Source organism: Phascolarctos cinereus, unplaced genomic scaffold (genome assembly GCF_003287225.1).
Source record: "Phascolarctos cinereus isolate Bilbo 61053 unplaced genomic scaffold, phaCin_HiC Scaffold_1;HRSCAF=81, whole genome shotgun sequence".
NCBI classification, from domain to species: domain Eukaryota; kingdom Metazoa; phylum Chordata; class Mammalia; order Diprotodontia; family Phascolarctidae; genus Phascolarctos; species Phascolarctos cinereus.
Window position 1 is genome coordinate 46,200,243 of NW_027555514.1, and position 19,691 is coordinate 46,219,933.

General features: G+C 42.6%; 3 long non-coding RNA genes across 3 annotated transcripts; 1 reads left to right on the forward strand and 2 right to left on the reverse strand.

Annotated features, from left to right (window-relative positions):
- The first annotated feature begins 1,566 nt into the window (after positions 1 to 1,566).
- Positions 1,567 to 7,479, forward strand: LOC110209136 (uncharacterized). The gene is made up of 3 exons (XR_002324743.2): positions 1,567 to 3,176; positions 6,354 to 6,456; positions 6,768 to 7,479. It is a non-coding gene; the product is annotated as an uncharacterized LOC110209136 (long non-coding RNA).
- A 1,833-nt stretch (positions 7,480 to 9,312) lies between these two features.
- Positions 9,313 to 11,615, reverse strand: LOC110209135 (uncharacterized). Its single transcript, XR_002324742.2, has 2 exons — positions 11,198 to 11,615; positions 9,313 to 10,019 (listed from the first exon to the last, which is right to left on the reverse strand). It is a non-coding gene; the product is annotated as an uncharacterized LOC110209135 (long non-coding RNA).
- A 1,883-nt stretch (positions 11,616 to 13,498) lies between these two features.
- Positions 13,499 to 19,248, reverse strand: LOC110209134 (uncharacterized). Its single transcript, XR_013485591.1, has 3 exons — positions 19,168 to 19,248; positions 16,845 to 16,994; positions 13,499 to 14,649 (listed from the first exon to the last, which is right to left on the reverse strand). It is a non-coding gene; the product is annotated as an uncharacterized LOC110209134 (long non-coding RNA).
- Positions 19,249 to 19,691: the final 443 nt, after the last annotated feature.

A 19,691-nucleotide genomic window follows, 5' to 3' on the forward strand; every position in this document is an offset into this window, starting at 1 on the left:
AACTGCTTGGTACTGGCTAAGAAATAGGGAGGTGGATCAGTGGAATAGGTTAAATATGCAAGACACAGTAGTCAATGACTATAGTAATCTATTATTTGATAAACCCAAAGACCCCAGCTTCTGGGATAAGAACCCACTCTTTGAAAAAAACTGCTGGGAAAACTGAAAAAAGTATGGCAGAAACTAGGCATAGACCCAAATCTCACACCATATACCAAAATAAAGTCAAAATGGGTTCATGACTTAGATATAAAGGCTGATACCATAAGTAAACTGGGAGAACAAGGAATAGTTTACCTATCAGATCTATGGAGAACAGAAGAATTCATGACCAAACAGGAGATAACAGAACATTATGAAAAGCAAAATGGATAACTTTGATTACATTAAATTGAAAAGTTTCTGCACAAACAAAGCCAATGCAACTAAGATTAGAAGGAAGGTAGAAAATTGGGAAAGAATTTTTACAACCAGTCTTTCTGATAAAGGGCTCATTTCTAAAATTTATAGAGAATTAAGACAAATTTATAAGAACACAAGCCATTCCCCAATTGATAAATGGTCAAAGGATATGAACAGACAGTTCTCAGATGAAGAAATTAAAGCCATCTATAGTCATATGAAAAAATGCTCTAAATCATTATTGATTAGAGAAATGCAAATCAAAACAACTCTGAGGTACCACGTCACACCTATCAGATTAGCCAACATGGCAAAACAGGAAAATGATAAATGTTGGAGAGGATGTGGGAAAACTGGAATGCTAATACATTTTTGGCGGAGTTGTGAAATGATCCAACCATTTTGGAGAACAATTTGGAACTATGCCCAAAGGGCTATCAAAAGGTGCATACACTTTGACCCAGCAATAGCCCTTCTAGGGCTGTATCCCAAAGAGATCATACAAATGGGAAAAGGACCCACATGTACAAAAATATTCATAGCAGCTCTTTTTGTGGTGGCAAAGAATTGGAAATTGAGAGGATGCCCATCAATTGGGGAATGGCTGAGCAAGTTGTGGTATATGAATGTAATGGAATACCATTGTGCTACAAGAAATGATGAACAGGCTGACTTCAGAAAAACCTGGAAAGACCTATATGGTCTGACGCTGAGTGAAGTGAGCAGAACGAAGAGGACTTTGTACACAATAACAGCCACATTATGCAATGACTAAGCATGTTAAACTGAACCCTTCTCAGCATTATGAGGATCTAAGACATCTCCGGAGGCCTCGGGGTGGAAAATGCTGTCCACATCCAAAGAAAGAACTATGGAAGTCGAATTGCTCTCGCTTATTTTTACCTTCAGTTGAGTTTTGTTTCATGTTTCTGATGGTTCCTCCTATTGGTTCTAATTTTTACTTACAACTTCACTAATGTGAAAATATGTTTAATGGGTATGTAAATGTAAAGCCTGTGTCAGATTGTGCGCCATCTTGGGGAGGGTGGGGGGAGGAAAAGGGAGAAAAATTTTCAACTCAAAAGCATATGGAAAAAATAAAATAAAAAAAAATTATAAAATGGAAAAAAAAAGAATGTCAATTCAAAAAGGGTGGATGGGAGAGATGGGGATCAGGGGCAAATCTCTTGGCCTTTCTGTACCCCACTTTCCTCAACTGTGAAGTGGAAAGTCAATAATAACAGTGCTACCTACCTCAGTGACCATGACAGCTATCCCTAGAGTGCAGAATAACAGCTGCAGTTCAATTCTACAAGCAAAAATGTGCATACCCTTTGATCCAGCAATAGCCCTAGAAGTGCTATATCCCAAAGAGATCAAACAAATGGGAAAAGGACCCACATGTACAAAAATGTTCATAGCAGCTCTTTTTGTGGTGGCAAAGAATTGTCTGCTATGTGCCAGGCACAGGAATCACACGGTCTCCAATCTACACAGTCACACACTTGTACGCAGGTGAGAATCAAACGAAAATGAACATCGGGGAAATGAGAACCAGGAGAACAACATAAACGATGCCTATGAGAAGTTAACAACATGGCCTGAGGCCGACCTCATTCCAGGAAAACAGAGGATGAAGCAGTCTTCCCTCAGTCTGCAGGGCTGAGGGCACTGCAGGCGGGGGATGCAACAAGCTGGTAGATGCCATTGATGCTCAATTGCTTTTTCTCAACTGTTTTTCCATTATAAGGGTGGGTGGCCTAGAAGGCCACATGTGACAATAAAGCTGCAGGTTCCTGACCCATGCCTAGGGCAAAGTTACTTGAACTTCCTTATCCTCAGTTTCCCCATCTGTAAAATGAATGGGCTGGACTATACTACCTTTTAACACGAAATCTATGGTCCCAGAAACAGTACTCTACTCACGGTTTCCTGACTGCATAGACATGGCCCTTTCCCTTTTTAACCAGCCCCCTCTCCCTTAGGGCATTTGGGAGGGCAAAACCAGATGTTTAAAAAACTCTCTTTGCATAACATCAAATTCTGACTGGTATTATTGGGCCCCCAAGTACCCCTCATCCTTGCACTGCCCATCCCATTAGCCCTCCACATTCCATGGATAGAAGCAGCTGAATGAGAAATTAAGGTTATGTTTCATATTCCTAGATGTCTTAATAACAGACTATCCCTTGAGATTACCCGTCCTTCATCCAAATATTGGTGTGCTTCCAAACATAATGTTCCTTCCAATCATAGCCATGTTCTTCATGAATTATCTTCCTAAACAATGTACAATGCTGTCAGAAATAGAAACAGTTAAATTAAATTAACAATTAAATCTGAGCTGGAAGGTGAAGGATACACTGGGACTCCCAGCTAGCCTCAGTTTGGAAAGCAGAAAGGGAGAAGAATCATGTAGCTGAGAAGGAGTCTAGTTCTGGCTAGAGCCTGGATTATTAGGGGAGGGAAAAACATGGCAAGATGGGTGGTAGCAGCTCAGGCCTTTACCTGTTGCCTGACTCCTAGATCCAGAGTGAACTCTCCAAAGAGGCAAAATATTGCTGATGCATCTGCTAATCATTTCTCCTTTCCTTTCCCTACAAGCCTTCTCCCCCTAGTGACAGCCCTCTCTTCTGACTGATGAGATCCTGGCCTTGACCACCAGGCCATTCCCAATCCCATTCCTTGTTCTCCACAATTTTCTCCCTTCCAGCCCCTTGGTATGGATTGTCTCTCCTCTTCCCCAACTCCATTAGGATGGAAGCTCGTTGAAGGTAGGGATTGTCTTCATTTTTTTTTTTTGCTTCTACTAATATCCTGGACACTTATCACAGTGCCTGGCACACAGTAAGTACTAAATAAGTGTTTTGTCTATCTATCCACCTGGCCACATGCCCTTACCAATAGAGGGATCTTCTATAACAACAAGGCTCTATTACCAATCCACAATGGGCTCAGAATTGAGGAGCATAGGAACAGGAATCGAGGTTATTACAAACGAAACACATCCATTTTCCTGCCCTCAAGAAGTTTAACATCTCCTCAGGGAAACCAGGCACAAAGGTGGAACAGGTGATCTGAGACAATGAGCATGATTAAGGGCTAAAATGATTTGTACAGGAGGAATATGAGAAGGAAGAGATACCTGGGTTGGGTTGGAAGGAGTTGGCTGAAGGAGCGGGCCACTGAAGGCTGGCCTGGTGCTGGATAGCTGGGGTGGGGAGTGGAGACTGAGTCTAAGCTTAGAGGGGGCATAGTGTGAGGATGAGACCAGTCTGACTGGAAGGAGAGGCTCACAATGAGAACGGGAGTAAATCAGATGAAATGTGGTAGGCAGAGACCAGATTTCAGACTATAGAATACAATTGTAGAATTATAGAATCTTAGAGATGGAAGGGACTTTTCAGATCACCTAGTCCAGTCTCTTCTCTTTATAAACAGAGAGTTATTTTAACAAGGACAACTGGCCAGAAAGTTGAGATTAGAGCCCAGAACCCCTAAGCCCTGACCAACGTGCTTTCCTCTTAATGCCTTAAATGTGGTGTAATAGAAAGAGCACTGGATTTAGAGTCAAGATCTGAGTACACATCCTGGCTTTGTTGCTCACTGATCGTGTGATTTTGGTCAAGTTATTCTTTCAGAGCCGTGGTTTTATCTTGTGTAAAGGGGATAGGGGGAGTTGGACTGAACTCTCTTCTGGTTCAGAACCTCTGATCCTGTGGGCTGCAAACTCCCTTGAGGGGTGTGACATAACAGGGGTACTTTCCAAAGGTCGAATACAGGGCCAGTGACTGGAAGGCAGACTAGGACGTAAGGCCATTGGGATCATCCAGGTGCACCACGGGAAGGAGCCACACTACAGTGAGATCTGGGGGAATATCTTCAATCACATCCTCCCTTAAAACTGGTAAAGTGCATTACTTCCATTACCTTCCTTTGACTCTGACAACCCTATGCTATAAGTACTATAGCTGTTACTGTTTCCATTTTACAGATGATCTAGGAGATAGGAGTCAAATTCAGGCCTTCCTCCTGACTTCGTGTCCATCACTCTTTGCTAAACCATATGGCACCACACTCTTTAAGGAAAGGATTGATGTGAGAAATGAGAGACAGGAGTTAATGACTGATCAAATGAGACAGAAAATATAGAAAAGCCAAGGATGGCTGAGGATTTGAGTGTAGGTGACTGGAAGGTAGAAATAGGCACAGTGAAAGGCAAACTGTTTTCCAACAAGGTTGGTTTGGGGCAGTAGAGGGGCCCAGGGCAGACAGCTCCAGGCTTGGAATGAGAAAGACCTGAGTGACCTCAGCTGTTGATGATTCTTAAAAGGGATCATTCTTGCACTGCCTACCTAAGAGGTTCTTTTCAGGATCAGATGAGATAATGGAAGCCTTTTTTAAGCTGGGTTGCCTTAGGTGATGAACTCCTTGAAACTTAGGGTGTATTCATGTCCAGAGGTGAATCTTCTGGGATGGAGAGGATTAGGGCACACATACTGAGGGCAGCCTGTGCAAGCATCCTAAATCTCTAAGTAGGAAAAAAATGCTACAGATGTGGGTAAGGAATATGAGAGAGAGAAGAGAATCAATGACAGAAACAACCCACCAGCCCTTTCCTATGTGACTGAATAAGTAGATATTAAAAGACCTGTGTTATCATTATTATAATGAGGATGTGTCATCTCCAAACATCCACAACCTGTCCGGGAATTTATTTATCAGGAACTTTACTCCTGTTTCATCTACCTAACGAAGCCTATTTCATACAAAGGCCTGGCATTGATGATAGCAGCCAAGGGAGAAGGTTCTGCTGTCAGAAGCTCCTTATGAGCCAGCACTGTGTTGAGCAGTCAAGGAAGGTAACTAACACTGTGCCCTAGGAGAGGCAGAGCTTAGAGGGATAATTTGAGATTCCCATTAACTCTTCTTGGTCAGGCTGCTCTGGAGTATCATGGTCAGCTCTGGGAGGCACAATTCAAAAAGGAAATTGATAAACAGGAGTGTGCAGGAAGGCAATGAGGATGGTGAAGGGAGTTTCAAGTTCAGGCCATAGGAACTTTGGGATCAGGAATGCTTCGGGAGACATTGGGCATGGTCAGGGAGAAGGCACATCTAAAAAGCTGTCAAGGGGCCAGGCGATTCCTATGTTTAGGGTTGGCCCCTGGGGGAAGAATTAGGTGCAAAGGGTGCAATTGCAAAAAGGGAATTTGAGACTTCACAGAAGTCTATTTTCTGGCTTTTCACATTGAGCTCTGCTCCTGGAGCACAGGGGGCACTGTCCCAAGTTTCTAGTGCTGGGAACCTGGGGCCTGGTCACTGGCCTTGTGCTCTGGGGCCTCAGGTGCAGGTGGTTTGCTTGCTGCACTGGGTTGTAGGCTGGGTTCTGGGGCTGCAGGCCTGACAGCTGGCCTGCTGTGCCACTGGCCTGCTGAGCCAGGAACAAGGGGCCTTGCTTGCTGATCTCTGCTGTGGCTCAGAGCCTCCTGCTGGCTCCCAGACACTGGCTGTGCTGGGCTGCACTTCCCTTTTACCCAGGTGAGACAGAGCTTTCCTGAAATCCTTCTAAATTAGCTTCAGCTGGAAAACTGTTTGACTCCATCCTTTTGTGGGTTCTGTCCCTCCAGAATCTGTTTTGGGGTTTGATTTAACATTGTTTCCTAGGGAAACTGGGAAGAGCTCCAGCAGCTTCCTGACTTCTCTTCACCATCTCAGCTCCATGCCTGATATCTACTTTTCTACATAAATGCTGTATTTCCTTAGTAGAATGTAAGCTCCCAGAAGGGAAGAATTAGTTTGTTGTTTTTCTATCTGCTAAGTTGTATGCTTAACAAATTATTACTAAATTGGTCTTAAAACTATAATAGACAATTAGGTCTATTACAGATGCACAACTTCTATTTCCAAATCCAGCTTGTCACAGGCTAATGGCCAAGTCTGATTTTTTTCAGTATCTACGTGTTCCATGAAAATCGTGGTTAGGTTTTATTCCCTCAAGACTGAGTCTGAAGTATGGAAGAAGTGAAGAGCTGACATTTTCTGCCTACCCTTCAGGTACAGTCCCTTGATACCAAGTCAAGTCTGCTTTCTAGAGCAGACATCCTGGGGCCTAAGTACTTTAAACACATTTTTTTTTGATAACTGTATTTTGGTAGAATTGGTTTCCTTTGTAATCCTACAAGGTTTATTTTATGCATTTAAACAATATGATTCTGAGGAGGAGCCCATGGGTCTCAGCAGCCTACCTAAGAGATCTGTGACACCAATAAAGGTGAAGTCACTGGGTCCCAACCCAATAGATCTCTCCCAAGCCACCCTTCCCCCAACTCTTTCACTATTTCTTTCCCTTATCTTTTTGGCCACAGGACTCCACAAGCTACCTCTGGAATGACCTGAACCCTTCTGAACCGTGTTCCTGTTTCTTGACAGAATCTCTGAATTCCTTCCTAATTTCCCCCACACTCTAGCCATGTCTTGTCCTGCTTTACAACTGGCCTTCTTCTTTCCTGGGGCTAATCAATCCATTTTTGAACACTGTCACTAAACCTCTGACTCAGTATAAAATTAACATCCCCAAATTTCACATTCCAGATAATAGTGCAGCGGGGTAGATGTGCACAGCAAATGAGTATAATAACATTACATTCCCTCCCTGGCAAGAGAGGTTGTGGGGAGGGGGAAGTGTTACATGCTGAGGGTGTGCGAGGCCATCAGATACTGGGAAGGCTCCAACGGCAGCCAAGGGCTGGGGGAGATGACAGTGATGGCTAATCTTGGACCAGCACTGGGAGGAGGGAGAGAGATGTTAAATTTGTCAACCAGATTTCTTCTGAGACTCAAGTGCTGCTCAACTGAAAAGAATTTAACAAGGCTCCAGGTAGGAGCAAAGGGCTAGGGAGAAGGCAAAAGAGATTAAGAACAAGCAGGCTCCCTACCCACAGCTCCACACTCCCTCTCCTCTGTTAAATGTGTCTGATGACACTTGTACTACCACCGCCCAAAGCTGTTTCAAGAGTCATGTTGCAGGAGATATCATAGAAAGCCTGCTCCAGAATCACAAAGCCCCACGTAATTGTTGTTACCTCTATTAAAACTATTGTTATTAAAATATTATAATTCTTAAAACTATTGTTATTATTTAGATTGTAAAGTTTTCCAGAAGGATGTGAGCAACATAGGGGCAGCTAGGTGGCACAGTTGATACAGCACTGGCCTTGGAGTCAGGAAGACCTGAGTTCAAATCCAGCCTCAGACATTTACTAGCTGTGTGACCTTGGGCAAGTCACTTAAGCCCGACTGCCTCACCAAAAGAGCATAAAACAAAAAAGAATGTGAGCAAATGGAGGGTAGGCCTGCTTTGCCTCTGTATCCCCAGTGCTTAGCACAAAGTAGGCACATACCAGGTATGGTTGTTTCCATACCTCATATCAAGCTCTGAAGGTAAGCCTGGGATGGGGAAGTTTATGGAAATTCAGCTAAGTCCTACCATGCTGGCTACTCATGTACCCAGGAATTGACCATATAACTTCTGCCTGAGAAGCAGCCTAGCCAGCTTTGGAGAGGCTCCTCCCTCAAGGATTTCCAGTCACAGTAACTCATGAAGCTGTCTAGCAAAGGAGGGATGGAGATCTGCATTGGTGGAAGAAGCCGCCACGTTAACAAAATCACAGCTCCAGAAGAGCTGCCTGAAACCATGAAGGGAGATTTGAGAGCTGACTGCCATCATCATCATCATCTTCATCATCGTGTCCTTTCCTACCTCCATATCCAACTGGTCACTAAATCCTCTCAATCTCATATTGCTTCCTTCCTTTCTGGTACAGTCTCCCCAATCACTACCACTATAGAATAGTCCTGGTTAGAATTTCTGCATAATATTTTAACTCTCAGAACGTGTCTTTCTCCATTTGCCCGGATGCTCAATAACTCTGTGGCCCTGGAGAGCCTCATCACATTGGTTAGCGAATTTTCTCATTCCTAAAATCCAGATATGGTAATAGCACCTAACTCACATGCTGGCTGTAATGATTAAATGAGCTACTGTATCAAAAAGGCTTTGCAAACCATTGCAAAAGCTACGATTTACATAGTTTTTACTATGTGCCAGGCACTGTGCTAAGCTCTTTACAAACATCATCTCATTTGAGCCTTCCATCAACCCTGAAGGTAGGTGCCACTAGTATACCCATTTTACAGATGAGGAAACTGAGGCAAACACAGATTTGAAGTGACTTGCCCATGATCACACAGCTAGGAAGTATCTGAGGGCAGATGGGAACTCAGATCTTTCTGACTCCAGGCCTGGTGCTCTATTCACTACTACCTCACTGTCCAACAAAGTGCCATATCAATGTTACCTATTGGGCTTTTCTCATCCCCTCATTAGTGCCTTTCCTCTAAGATTACATTCCATTTACTTTCTCCTCTCTCTCTTTCCCTCCCCTTCTCTCCCTGTCATTTCTCTCTCTCTCCTTTACTCCTCCCCTCCCTCCCCTTCATTTTGTCTCCTCATCCTCCATTACCCACATATGTGTGGGTTACACACACACACACACACACACACACACAGAGCAGTGCACCCAAAAGTGAGGGCAGTTTTAAGGTTTAATACCCGAAGCCCCCAGTGTGTATACAGGTGAATGTGTGTATAAAAATGTGTGTATGTATACACATACACATATCAACAAAGGAATATACACATACATATATCTACATAAACATGATCATTTACTTGTCCTTGCCATTAGATTGTCGGTTCCTTGACTTCAGGGACTGTCTTTCCCTTCTCTGTAGCTCTGTGGCTAGTAAAATCTAAAATGAATCAGGGAACAAAGGTTTGTCAAAGGTAGAGGAACAGATTTCTAGCCTCTGGGTAGCTGGAGCCAAATGAAGCGGGTAGAGACAGAAGAGTCAGGAATTAAACAAAAGTTTAATTTCACAGTGAGGAAAACAGGTTTGCAAATCAACATCCTACTGAAGAGACCTTGTGATTCGTGGCAGGGGGAGGGTTATTAAGTATGAAACCCACAAAAAGGCAGGACCCAACACAATCCTTCTTCGGTGTTGAGTAAACACTTCCCACAGCAGGGTCACATGTGCAGGTGTCTTTTGCACAACACAGGAGTTCTTGGGCCCTATGGGCACCCATGAGTGCAGGGATCTTTGGGAAAACACAGGAGTTCCTGGGCCCTGTGGGAATACTTTCTAACTGTGTAGGGTCTTTGAGGCTTGTGAGCATTTAGCAGGGTACTGAACCAGAGTCAGTGTGGTGGGAACAGGAGTGCAGCACCTGGTTCAGTTCACTTAGCAATGACAACTGCAGGGATTGTCCAGAGTGTCAGGATATAAGACTGACTGCTTTGTGCTGCAGTTTCTGATGAAACCTTCACAACACATTACATCCAACATACATAAGAGCCAGTATTTGATACAGTGTAAAGCACAGTGCTAATGCATAAACAAATTATTCTGTACTGAAAATCTTCCACCACCTCCACCTCTGCCTCCACCAAGTGTCAAAAGTACACAGCTTTGGTGAGAGTGGACTCCATGACCAACACCATTTTGACAGGATCCTCGTCCATGTAAAAGTCTGTGTGCACCACTCTGTTGTTCACCTATAAGACAAAAGGCCCAAATTACACAAGGAAATGAATAAAATTCAATTCCAGAATTAGATAGCTGAGCAGGGCTGTCTTTAGCCTCTTTTTGTATCTCCAAAGTTTAGTTAGATGTCTGGCATGTAGGAGGTGCTTAAGAAATGTTTCATGATTATTAAACAAGTATTTATTAGGCACTCAGGGTGCTCTAAGCCACATTCTAGGTGAGGAAGAAACAAAGACCAAGGAGTTAACTTTCTAAGGCCAGATACAATACATACATCAATAAGCAATAAGTATATGCAAAATACAGACAAGGTAATGGGGAAGGGAGAGATTAAAGCAGAGTTCTCAGAACCCAGTAGAGGAGGCAAAAACCTTTGTATAGGAAGTAACCCAGAGCTAAAATTAGTAGAAGAGCTAGAGATTCCAAGAGGCAGACGTGAGGAGAGAGTGAAATCCAGGCATTAGACAAAGACAGGGTCTGAGTCTGCAGAACCAGAGAGTAGGCCAGTTTCACCGAAATGCAGAGTTGGGGGTGGGGTGCAGACTGTAGAGGATTTTAAATGTCAAATAAAGCAATAGGGAATCATTAACACTTCTTGAGCAGGGGCCTGACATGGTGAAATCTGGGACATGTGAATGTCTGGGACAGGACAACTCTCTTGTAAAGTGCAATAGCAATGTACAGTATTATTATAACAATGATGATGAAGAAGATATCTGTAATAAACTTGACACTGATTTCTCTTCATTCAGCCCAAAGAGCATGGGGGCTGTGAGTTGTTCCTACTTCCAGGCTGATCCATTCTCATTACTGGACGATAACTTAGAACTGATGGGATAGAGAGGGATGAGAGAGAGAAAAAGAGAAAATGACTATTTAAATGAACACCTCAGCCCCTTGTTTGCTAACAACACTGATAGCAGCACAGTCCTGCCCTAAGAGCTTACAATCTACTGAGGAAGGGCAACAACCATGAGAGAAGAGTTCAAAGAAAGAAGGAAGACATCATCCCAGGAGGAGAAAGACTGCAGGTAAGAGTGCAGGCACCCGGCCTACATGCACACACACATGCACAAATGCTGCCCAGGGAATTCCAGGCAATGTGCTGACAGGAAGAAATAGATGCTTGTTAACTAGTGGAGGAAAAATAGCAGAACATGGAGCATGAATCCATTTATTGATAACTCACTCGAGTAAAAAAATCCACAATATGCAACTTCTTGCCATGTTTCTGAAAGACTTCATCCATTGCTTGAATCATCACAGAACCATCTTCTGGGTGGCGTAAAGCAATGTGACCTACCAGTGGAGAAATGAGAATATTGTTTAAATTTTTGACTAAAGTGTTCTAAAAATGCACACACACACATGTGGAATCTAGAAAAACACTTACTAAGCAAGATATCCCTTTATTCGGTGCAACAGTAGAACATGTCTACATTTTGATTAAGCTGTCCAGTATTTACACTTGTGCTACTTCCCAAATCTGTTCCTTGGGCCCTTAACTCTACCAGTACACTAACTAGGCAGTCTAAATGCACAGCCCATAAAGAATCCATGGCAGATGAGGTCAGTAACTAATTTACAGTGGGCCATGAACCAGGAAAAGCCTCGTCTGCCCAGCAAACTCATATGAAGGACACGAGATATTATCTGAAGCCAAGGCTATGTTTTCCCAGTGATGCTTTACTCAAGAACCTACAACTTTCAGTCTCCAATACACCGTGTAAAGTAGCTGGGAGTCCCTAGAGCATTCTGCTCATAATCAGAAGGGAATCCATACCCAAAGAACGTTCCATACAACATTCTCAAGGATATGGTCAGTTTCCTTTGACCTAAAGACTTTAAGTAAGGGAACACTTACCATCTATCAAGATGCCAATTACACTTTGGACAGCTATAATTATTTGTTGGGCTTTACTGACAGGAAGCCCAAATATGCCTCTCTGCACTTTATACCTTATTCTATTGGTCCTAGTGAGGGTCTAGTAGACCAAGCACAGTATCTGAATTGCAGAGGTTCAAAGGACGTCATAACCATCTGCTCCCACCCATCCCTGAACAACAATCTACTCTACAATATGGTCAACAATTCAATGGTCATTGGGGCTTTCCTCCAACCAATTCCCAAACCAGTCCACTCTGCAAATGGCTCTAAATATGGGGAAATTTTCCCCATCATTAAACCTATACCTTCTCCTCTGCAGCTTTCACCCACTCTTCCTATTTCTCAACTTTAGGGCAAGCCAAATAAATGGCCTCACCCTTAAATCTGGTAGTCCTTCAGATACTTGACAACAGTTATCACCTCCCTCCTAATCTTCTCTTGTCCAAACCAAACATTCTCAAACAATCTCCAAAACACCATCCAACATCACCATTCTAGTCACCCTACTCCTACGTGTTCCAGTTTGTATCTGTCTTTCCTAAAATAAAGCGGTTGTTGAATTGTTCTAGAACTATCTAGACCCTACGGGGGTTTTCTTGGCAAAGACAGTGGAGTGACTTTCCATTTCCTTCTCCAGCTCATCTTAAAGATGAGGAAACTGAGGTAAACATGGTGGCATGACCTGCCCAGAGTCACATAGCTAAAAAGGTTCCGAGGCTACATTTGAACTCAGGAAGATGACTTGCCTGGCACTCTATCCATGGCACCAAGCAGCTGCTTTTTGAGGTATTCAACACTGAATACAATATTCCAGGGGTGGCCTCAGCCTGGCAGAGGACAGTGAGATGATCAGCCAATTTCTGAACATATTCTCTTAATGCATTTTCTACTACCACATCGCCAATGCTGATTTATGTTTGGCCTCTAGCTCCTTAACAACCCCCAGATATTTTTCAAATGTATTGTTCTCTAGCCATCTCTCCCCTATATTTAAATTGAGCACTTGAATTAAGACTTAGTATTTATCCTCATTAAATTACATCTTACTACATTTTGACAAAAATTCTGGCCTGCTGAGAGCTTTCTAGATTATGATTCTGACATCCAAATTTCTAGCTCTCTCAGTTTGGTGACTTCTGAAAATTTTAGAATCATGCTATCTCTGCTTTCCTCTAAATGAGGGATTGAGATGTTAAACATAGAGCCAATGGGAGTCTGCCTAACTGCAAATGGCTGACCAGAAGGCCAAAACCCTGCTGGGTTGAACAAATTCTGCCTTAGGAAAAAATATTGTATGGAATTAGTCATTTTAGTTTTTGGTAATCTATGTTTACAGGGTGATGCACAAGAAGAGTTTTACTACAAATCTGAAACGTAAATAATCAGAACTGGATTTTGAACAGTCATTATCACTTTCATTCAATATGCCTTGACAACGCATAAATTCACTGCCTTACCTTCATGGGTGGATAGAGGATAAAGTAATCACTGAATGTGGGAAGTCGCTTTTTCTCTGAATCATTTACTTCCATTGGTTCACCATCGGCTTGAACAACACCACCATCTCTTCGACTGTTTTTGTGGGAGAAGATGTGAAGCCAGTGAGATAAACAATTATCCAGCAATCTGATATTAATGCCAAATGAACCTATCATAAGTGAGCCCATGTCACTGCATATACACTGAAGGGAGTAGTTCACAGTCATGGGCCCCAATAGCTCCAGAAAAGCTAGGCAAGCCAGATCCCAGTCTAAGGAGCAAACAGCACACATACCAACAGTAACATTCCTCAGAATTGGTAGGCCAAGGATTAACAATTTCATCATGTCAGAGGCTAGTAGGATCACAGCATCATAAATTTATGGCTGGAAAGGACCTTAGAGATAATCCAGCCCACTCTCTCATTGTACAAATAAGAAAACCAAGCCCCAGAGAGGTTACATGACTTGCCCAAAGTCACTGAGAAAGACAGTATGAATAATATAAGTAAAGCATGTTGAAAAACTGAATTATCTACTTTAAAATGCCAGTTATTTCTAGGAGTATTTTAAGCAACAAAATGAGGATTCAAACCCAAATGCAATCTCTATTCAAATGCATTTCACTGGGCCCTGAGAAATGACAGAAACTTATCCCAAAATGAGTGAGGAAGAGAGGGCCACAGGGAAACACCCATAAAAAAGTAGAAGAGGGAATATCACAGTGGAAAAACCGCAAAACCTTGGATTTATAAATAATAAGATCTTGAATCTACTTGCTTAAAAGGACCTAAGATACTCTAACTTGTAGGATGCTAACATTATGGATCCTTCCGGCTGGAAATATACAAAATTTGGCATCTTTATGGATGTCAAGGGGCAGCTAATGAGTATTTCTTCTTGTAAGATAAGGAGAAGCAGTAGAGAAAGGAAATTCTTTCTGGGATGAAAATCAGAGTCAGGATTTCCTAAAGAGAAGAAGAAAATACTTACAGTGAAGCCTAAGAATTCCCTGCCACTGCTGAGGTGTTCTTTTTCCTTCTACTTACCTCCTCTACAAGCCTGGATTATAAAGATTTTTGGTTTCTTTTGAAGTGCTGGACAGTTTTTATTGTTGAACATTTCAAAGATGTCTGATAAGTTGATTCTTTCATCCAGTACTGTTTTTATAACGCCTTTTCCTCCATGGGCCATGAGAGTAACAAGGCAGCAGCTCACATCATCTTTTCTTTTATTTATTCCATCTCGAAACTCTCGTAATTTCTCCATTAACCCCTGTGGCAAATAGCATTGCAAAACCGATTTATCCAAAGGGTGGACTTAGAACCATTTGTATTATCTACAGTAATTCTCAGAATTCCCTCATTTTAGAGGCAGCGAGGTGACGCAGTGAATAGAGTACTGGCCTTGGAATCAGGACAACGCGAGTTCAAATCCAGCCTGAGACACATAACACTCACTAACTGCGTGACTCTGGGCAAGTCACTTAACTCCAAATGCCTCACCAAAAAAAAAAAGAGGAAATCCCCCATTTTACCCAGGTTGTGACATTAATTGCTTAGCTTCTAACATGAAATATTGACTGTTAAAAGGAAGTGAAGGTCTAAGATGGCATCATCATCATCACCTTTGTAGACAGTTTTGAAAAGAAACCTGGTCCTCAGGAAGACAGAAAGTTTAAGAAGGAAAAGTAAAACACTTCATTTTTATTACAACTGTGGGACTCTGGGATCATTTTATATGATTACATAGGGCACCTCATGCAAATTTCATCTTGAATCTTCAAGTTACATGTGAGAAACCCAATCTCCAAATTCTGTAGACAAAGATAAAATTGAATGAATGAATGAATGGACTAAAATCCAATACTAATCATTGTTGGGAGAGTGGGACCAGTGATGGCCCCCAGGGCAAGGGCACTGACATCCCTGGGCTGTTTTTCCCAGTCGGGAAGGGTATCAGCCAGGGTCATGGGCAACAAGACAGAGACGACAGGAGGGGGACGCTGTAGGGGCCCGTCCACCTGGCCATAGATCTCAAATTTGTTTTCATTTAATAGTATTTGGTTTCAATTACGTGCAATGATAGGTTTGAACATTCACTTATGAGACTTTGAGTTCCAGTTTTTTGTTCCTTCCTGGACTCCTCCCGAATTGGTAGGCAATCTGATATAGCTTATACATGTGTAATCATATTAAACATATCTGCATACTGGTCATGTTGTGGAAGAAGAATAAGAACAAAAGGGGAAAAGCACGAGAAAGAAAACACAGAAAAAAGAAAATAGTATGCTTTCATCTGCATTCAAACTCCACAGGTTTTCTGTGCATGTGGATAGCATTTTCCAAAATAAGCCTTTTAGAATTGTTGTAGATTCCTGCATTGCTGACAAGAGCTAAGTCTATCATAGTTGATCATCTCATAACATGGCTGCTACTGTGTACAATATTCTCCTGTTTCTGCTCCCTTCACTCAGCATCGGTTCTTGTAAGTCTTTCCAGGTGTTCTTGAAATCAGCCTGCTCATCATTTCTGTTTTTTTCGTGGTTTCTTTGCTTTTGGCTTGGTGATGGGGTTAAGTGACTTGTCCAGGGTCACACAGCTAGTAAGTGTCAAGTGTCAGAGGCTGGATTTGAACTGAAGTTCCTGACTCCAGGGCTGGTGCTCTATCCACTAGGCCACCTAGTGGCCCCCTGGCTCATCATTTCTGATAGCACAACAGTATTCCACTACATAAATAACACAACTTGTTCAGCCATTTCCCCAACTGATGGGCATCCCCTCAGTTTCCAATTCTTCACCACCACAAAAAGAGCTGCTATAAATATTTGTCTACATGTCATTTCCATTTTTTTATGAGCTCTTTGGAATACAGACCTAGTAGTGGCATTGCTGGATCAATGAGTATGCACAGTTTTGCAGCCTTTTATAATTCCAAATTGCTCTCCAGAATGGTTGGATCGGTTCACAACTCCACCAACAAAGCATAAGAGTTCTAATTTTCCCACATCTTCTCCAACATTTATCATTTTCCTTTTCCGTCATATTATCCAATCTGATATATGGGAGATGTAACTCACAATTTTTTAATTTGCATTTCTCTAATCAATAGTGATTTAGAGCATTTTTTATAGGAGTACAGATAGCTTCAATTTCTTTATCTGAAAACTGCCTGTTCATCTTCCTTGACCATTTGTGAATTGGGCAATGACTTGTACTGAATCTCAAATCCTACTCAGCTCTGGAATCAAAGCAACTAATGGAGCAATTCTTGAAACATAAAAAGGCTTTCCTTTACAGGAGAAGAATTCATTAATTCCCTGACACTTGTCCCTTGAGAGAAGTACCAAGATTCTTTTATCAGGGTTTAGAAAGGAAGAAGACCTTGCTGCTCAGATTGTATTCATGATGACCTCATGAAAGAAAGCAGGCTATAAAAGTCAGTTACCAATGCTGTTGTCTCAACGTTACCTTTTCATCAGGATTGATGCAAGATGTACATTCAAACTTGCACGCTTTAAGCCAGTTTCTCATTCTCTTCATATCCTGCTCAGCCCCTGGTCTGCCTGTCTTCACACACATCACAAAAGCCTTACGAGTTTGTTCCATGTTATAGCGTTCCTGTTTGTAAGTAAAATTAATAAGCACAATGTATTCCCATGTATCAGAAAATATAACACCCTAGACATATTGGCCCATATGCTGCCTGCGAACCTCCTGGGGTCCGGGATGGGGTTTATCTGAGAGCTCAAAGCTGACCATCTCTCTTTGGGGGAGGGGTGTGTGTGCATGTGTGTATAAATAGATTTCTTTCATCTATAAGTTCCTGACAATCTCCATTTCAGAGTAGTTCTAACAATACAAATCACTCCTTCTGAAATACTTAGAACCAGCAAAGTAGGGCTATTGTAACAAAACTGGCAGCATGGTGTCACTACCACATACAAAACACCACCAGTTAAAATCATACCACTCTGAGGTAAGGCAGGGCTTGGGTTTGAGTTTATCTGGGGAACAGGTAGCCCTGTGAGGGAACAGGAATGAGAGCAGCATGGATTCCCCAGGGGCTGGAGCCTTCTCATCCTTTCTACAAGTCAGGAACTTCAACAGATTTTAGTGGATTAGACATACACTACAAAGTCCCCCAAATCTCCCCAACCCAGAGCTATGGCCCCAAGAATTCCAATGAGAACATGACACTTAAGTCCCTGGACAGGCGTGGCCCTATTCTTTCCTGCTCCCAGGAGTTAGTCCAGAGGCTCCCACCACCAAAAGGAAGAGATGCAGAAACAGCTGGAGGGGCACAAGACAGCAACCTGGCTTTCCTTGACATTTTAGCTTTGGGAGCTGAGTGGGGAGCAGGAGAGACCCTTCCTCCCAGAAAGCATCAGCAAGCCCCTCAGCCTTGCTAAGAGGACAAATATGGCCCAACTGGTTAGGTCTTAGGGGCTGGGTGTTGGTTGCCCTACCATAAAGTAGCTGGTTTAGCACCACCTCTTGGATTCTTGGGGGCAGGGAGCCATTTTACTGCCTCTAAGATGATCTGTGTGACTGACACTGAGGAAGACACACTCTTTAGAGATACCATGCCTCAGTTCCAGTCTCTTCCATTTCTTTCCCTAAGTTTTCCCTCAGCCTCTTTCTGGAATGCAGCAGGGATTTCCCAATCCTTCCCCGTTCCTAGGAGCTCTGGTGGGATGTGGGTGCCTTGCTTCCACATGGGGGAGATAACAAAGTAGTAATGAGGGGACAAAGAAGGTAAAGGTAGAAATGAGGGTGGTTCTAGGAAAACAGAAAGACAACAGGATTTGGATTCAACAGAACTGGGTTTAGCTCTGGGGTCTAGCACTTCCTAACTGCGTCCTTGATCAAATCAGGTAACTTCTCAACCTGTTTTCTCAGCTATAAAAGGGGTACAGGACTGTTGACATCTAATACTTATATAGCATTGTAAGATTTGCACAGTACTTAAAGAGGCTCTTATTTGATCATTGCAAAAACTCAGAAAGGTAGGTGTTATTATCATCATTTTACACATGAAAGGCCTGAGGCATAGACAGATTTGAATGCCCAAGGGTCATGTAGCTAGCAAGTGTTGAGAATGGATTTGAACTCTGGTCTTCCTTGGGTCTTCAGGTCCAGCATTCTGTCCTAGGCACCACCTAGCTGCCTGCAGGAGGAATGGGAATACTAACTGTTCTTCTCTTCCCAGTTTAAGTAGCTAATGAGATAAATGGATTGAACAAGCATTTATTAAGTCCTTACTCTACATTAGGCACTGTGCTGACACTGTACATACAAAGACCAAAACATCACAGTCTTTGCCACCCATGGAGTTTACGTTATACTGGGACAGCTCCAACCACTGGGGTGAAGGGGGTGGCCTTAGGTACAAGGTGGCAGCTAAGCTGAGTTTTGAATGAAATCCAGGGATTCCTTGAGGTGCAGGTGAAGAGAGAGAGTACTCCAGGAATGGGAGACAGTCTGGTGGAATTCTGCTGATTCTGTAGAACATCTAGCAGCGGAATTGACTTAACTAGAGAATGTATGAAGGGGTGGGACATGAAATCAGTTTGAAGAGTTAGATCGGAGGCAGATTTCAAACGGCTCCAAATGCCAAACAGGGAAGTCTATGTTATCTCAAAGGGAATAAACAGATAGTGGAGTTTTTTTGAACAAGGGAGTGAAACAACATACAAATCTCCCTTTTTACACCTACAGGAAGGAGCCAGTTGCCTGAATGAGAAGCCATGTGGTCGTTAGTTACATTATCAAGGCTTAGATAAAAAGTTACCATTTTAGGGCCATCATTTTCATACTGTCTCTTCAAAGTCATTGTCAAAACGCTCAGTATTTTCAGGGAAAATGGACCACCAAAAAAGAACAAAGAATAGGGTTATTTATTTATTGCTTTCCCACAACTTCTTTCTCTATCTCTCACCCATTTCCTTAACTCCATTCCCTCCAACGTCCTCCTACAATCATTAATCCTCCTCTGTCCTCTAACCTCTTCCTATCTGTGGGTTCCTTCCCTATAGCCTATAAATAGGCCCCACCTTCCACAGATCTCCACCTTCCCTGCTAGCTATTGTGCTCTCATTCTCTCTCTCTCTCTCTCTCTCTCTCTCTCTCTCTCTCTCTCTTCCTTTTTTTTTCAGCCACACAGTTGTCTTCAATCATCCTCTCTACTTTCTCTCCTCTCTCACTAACTCTTCAACCCCTTGTAATCTGGCTTTGGGCCTCATCATTCAACAAAAACTGCTCTCTACAGATTTACCAGTGACCTCTTCATTGCTAAATAGGATGGCATTTTCTTAA